Source organism: Apium graveolens, chromosome 6, assembly GCF_009905375.1.
Source record: "Apium graveolens cultivar Ventura chromosome 6, ASM990537v1, whole genome shotgun sequence".
Taxonomy (NCBI): domain Eukaryota; kingdom Viridiplantae; phylum Streptophyta; class Magnoliopsida; order Apiales; family Apiaceae; genus Apium; species Apium graveolens.
The window spans coordinates 277,613,852-277,618,762 of NC_133652.1; the positions used below are offsets into that span (position 1 = coordinate 277,613,852).

Here is a 4,911-nt window from a genome sequence, read left to right on the forward strand (position 1 = left end):
TTTGTTGATATACAAACAGTAAGATCTGGTTTACAATCATGTCTGAAGAAACACAAACTCCAACCAAGCCCACCAAAACTCAAGACACTCAAAACAATCAAACCCACAGTCGATATGAAACTATTAGGGTTCCCATACTGAGAGCATCTGAGTATCCTATATGGAAGGTAAAGATGGCTATATTTCTAGAAGCCATAGATCCAGAATATCTTGATAGAATTAATGATGGACCATATATGCCTACCAAGCTCTCAGTTGCAGTTTCTGATCAACCAGCAAAGGTTATACCAAGGGAGAAAGGTGATTACACAGCTGAAGGCATCTCATCTATTGCCAAGGATGCAAGGGTAAGGCATTTGCTGTATAGTGCAATTGACAATGTCATATCAAACAGGGCAATTGGATGCAAGACTGCAAAGGAGATATTGGATGCTTTGGAGACAAGTTTTCAGGGAACTGAAGCCATCAAAAAGAACATGAAGACAATACTCACACAGGAGTATGAGCACTTTAACTCAAAATCTGATGAGTCATTAACTGATATATATGAAAGATTTGCCAAACTCTTGAATGATCTATCACTGATGGATAAGGAATATGATCTTGAAGATTCAAATCTAAAATTCCTTTTAGCTCTTCCTGAAAATTGGGATTTGAAGTCTACTACCATAAGAGACAACTATGACCTTACTGAAACTACTCTTGATGAAATTTACAGTATGCTCAAGACTCATGAACTTGAGATGGATCAAAGGAGCAAAAGGCATGGAAGAAAGTCAAAGAAAGTTGCTATTAAAGCTGAGGAGGAATCTCCTAAAGTGGTTATCTCAAAGGGGGCAAAGGAAAAGCTCTCATCATAAAGTCTGATTCAGAATCATCAGTTTCTGATGATAATAATTCAGAAACTGTTATCTGAAGTGGATGTTGATGCAGAGATGATGCAGCTGTGTGCTCTTATGGTGAAGGGTATCACAAAGATAGCCTACAAGAAATTCAGAAAGGGCATGAAGTTTTCTAGGAAAGATGGATGTTCTGAAAAGAAAGGGTTTAGAAAGTCTGAAGGCAAAGAAGGAAAGTCTGATAGAGGAGATAACTCAAATGTCAAATGCTACAATTGTGGTGAAAGAGGCCACATCTCTCCTAACTGTAAGAAAGGAAAAGGTGATAAAGGCCAGGCACTTATCACAAAGAAGAAAAACTAGGCAGACACTTCAGATTCTGAAGATGAGGAGAACTATGCCTCGATGGCAAATGCTGATAGCAGTTCTGATGCTGCTGAATTGAAGGTACCTGAAACCACTCTTGCTTTTCTTAGAGATGATATTACTGAGTTGGGATTATATCTTAAAACCATGTTCATTAGTTTTAGAGTTTATACTTTAACAAATGAAAGATTAACATCTGAAAGTCTTGCTCTTAGAAATAGAAATGACTACATAGAAAATGAGTTAGTTATATTTCATCAAACTTAGAAGAAAAGAGATGAGGCTTTGTATGTTAGAGATGAAGTGCTAAAACTGAATAAATCTCTTAAATCTGATTTAGAAAAGAAAAGAGAAATCATCAGGACTTGGAATAACTCTGGCAGAACAACTCAGAATATATTAACACTACACCATAAGTGGGCTATTGTAATTCCTAAATGGTGTTACAATAGGCCTTAAAAGCGTTACAATGGGTCTATTGTAACACCAGGGGGCGTTACATATACGAGCATTACAATAGACACCCTAATGTAACACTGCACTGATCTATTGTAACAAAGAAGAAAATGTTACAATAGGCACATACTGTAACACCAACAGGCCCAAATGTAACACAAAATGAGTGATACAATAACTTGATCAAGATTGCATAAGTGGGACCACCTGTGGGTCCCATATAATTTATTGTAACAGTCTGTTCTGTCAATTGTAACACAAATCTTTTGAATTAAGTAATAGTAGCATTTGTAATCTAACACTAAATTAAAATATACATTACACTATACTAGGCATATGTAACATTTAAAAAGTATTAAAAACAGCAAAGTTGTTATCACAAGTATAATAAAAGAAATTACATAATTAACTCTAAGTTTGGCAATTAGTTCATTCCCCTCAACCTTCCTACTGTATATACATCCTGATAACTGCGTCCAATTATAGTAATATGCTCCGTTATTGCAAGGAGAGGTCACAAAAATTATACTTGGGTTGTGGCTCGATTCAAGATGATCAGCCATACTATAATTAGCTTTGTACCACCCACTATCCTCTAGAAAATCCAATGTCATCTTTGAGACTACTGACCTCGTATATACTGAACCGGTCATGATTTCATTCATTAGAAGCGTTTTCTCCCAGTGAGACCTTATATCAAATCTACTTCCTGAATTAATGTACTTGTATCGACTGACCCGGTTATGATTAGAATGAAACTGTACTCGTGCATCATCAGTAGGAAAATGACCAGTTGGTAGTTGCAACAGGAAAGATTTTCATTTTTCCCAACTATCAATGCTTCATATACATATCTGACAAGTACAAGTACAAGCCCAACAAAGTACTCATCTACCTTCTTCACTGGCCCATGATACGCAGTAAGACCACCTTTTGATAAAAGTACTAAATCATCAAACATCTTGTACAAGGTGTAGCTGAAGCATAGGAAATAGCAATTAGCTTAGCAAAAAGTAAGTACCAGAACATTATTCATTGTTTGAAGACTACATGACATGAACTCGCATGTCAACAGAATCCTATCAAGTGCAATGCTTTTGGGAAATTTTGATGTAGTAATTACCTCAGTTGGTGTACAACCATGTATACATTTACTCCTTCAGCAACTTCACGGCGAAGTGCTTTCAGTAGTAGACTAGAAGATGAACTATCCAAGCCAGAAGTAGGCTCATATAAGATCAATAGAGAAAGTTCCATAACAATTTCCAGCCCAACGTTTACTCATTTTCTCTGCCCCTAGAGATTCCTTGCTTCTCCACTATCCCAACAATGGAACCCCTCACATTTGATAGCCCCAAAGATACAATAACTCTTTCAGCAACTAAAACCTTTTATGCCTTTGGCAAACTAACAGGTAATATACATATGCACAAGAGTAAACTACAGTATTAGATTACCACGTGCATAAAATCAGTTAAAGATGTTATCAAAATAAAAATTAAGATACACCACGAAGCACAATTTGGCACGAACAGTATTGGGTGACATACCTGCATCTTGCACTAAACCAAAGATTTTCCTCCACTGTCAAGTTTCCGTTGCTTCTGTTTTAAATTGATGCTAACACGCACTCACATCCTTATGAGTAAATACAGAAATCTGTAACTTACATGAGCATCAGCTCCTGAAGAAATCATGATATTCAGTACATATTTTACCTATGCAAGTCAACACAGTACTATTAAAATCAATTTTGATGAGACAAATTACAAATATTACCTCATTAGTCTCAACATTGTATATACATTAACTAAATCGTTCATTACAACTTTTACTCATCTTACAAACAATATATGCTAATCAACACATTAATAGTCTATCTAAATATATCTAAACAGAGTAATTACTGCATACCTAAACATACCCTGTAGCCTAGCAGACACTGAGTATAAGTCATTCTTGTAAATCTTTTAGTACCTTTTCCACTTGGATTATGTTCATCAGAATCCCACATCTACAGCTTTTGAACACCCCCTGATCCAAGTACCAAAAGACCATTCTAGAATTTGTATATAAAATCCGATAAACCTGGTTTTAGAAGTTTCAGAATTGAAAATCTTATGACAGATGTATCATGAAAAAAAATAATATACAACTTGGGGAAATCTGATTTATTTTAGATATATCGATTTAAACTTGTCTTCTCATGTTAAACAGTAATAATATACAACTTGCCTAGCAATCTTACTTGCTAAATATTACAAAGTTTCATTACATAACAATCTTTTTTAGTTTGAGAAAAGAATGTACTTGAAACTTGATATCAAATATAGCTCACGACATTAGAAGTAAACAAGGCTACAAGCACTGTCATGGCCTGAACATCACAGTTTAATCCGTTGTGAGGAGTCCAGAACAAATGTATCACACAATTTCATCTTTACAAGCCTTAACTATCAAAGATCACGACAGGTAATCATGTACCTATGTTGAAAAGTGGAAATATGTGTAAATAAAAACTCACTAAGAATTCAAGAATCTTGGTATCAGTTCACAGTCTAATTATGTGCCTATTTAGGTCAATATTTCAGTAGAAGTTTTTTATAGCAATGGATGAATCAATGAACCTGCAGAAAAAAACCTTAGTATATTTAAGTTTAAGATATGCAAGAGTATATATTAGTAAATGTATATATGAATCATGATTTTGCGTGATAGCCCTTGTATTCGCTAAAATATGATAACAATATCATTTATAATTCACTGCATGCGATGAATCTTGAGGGGGTGTCGAATTAGATAATAAATGCTGCATGTGTAATATTTAAACAAATTAGGTATAAACCTATTTTTTAGATGGGACAATTTAGAGCAATCTAGATGTATTTTAAAAACTGAAGAGTAATTAGCAGCCTCACTGAACTGAAAATGAGTATAAGAAGCTTACTTGGAAAATACAATTAACCGGCAGTGAGCAACTGCGACCTCAGCTAAATCTGCTGACATTTTCGCAAAGCCTAAAATTATCAGGTACTAATGTATAAGCATCTTTAAAGTAACTTATAACTTACAAATCAACATTCTGATGGTTAGACCCTTAAACTTTGACCATGTATAGATTGCAGATGCTCTATCAAATTATCCAGAAGTTCATGTTACGCATCTAAACAAATCAACCAATCAGGATCAACAAACCAAATAAAAAGAACATATCTAAATTCATCCGTTACTGCTACTTTTATAAGAAACT

General features: G+C 34.7%; 1 long non-coding RNA gene across 1 annotated transcript; it reads right to left on the minus strand.

Annotated features, from left to right (window-relative positions):
* Window positions 1-2,046: 2,046 nt before the first annotated feature.
* LOC141663860 (uncharacterized) lies at window positions 2,047-4,684 on the minus strand. Its single transcript, XR_012551695.1, has 5 exons — window positions 4,609-4,684; window positions 3,586-3,749; window positions 3,212-3,379; window positions 2,785-3,068; window positions 2,047-2,638 (listed from the first exon to the last, which is right to left on the minus strand). It is a non-coding gene; the product is annotated as an uncharacterized LOC141663860 (long non-coding RNA).
* Between the last annotated feature and the right edge of the window lie 227 nt (window positions 4,685-4,911).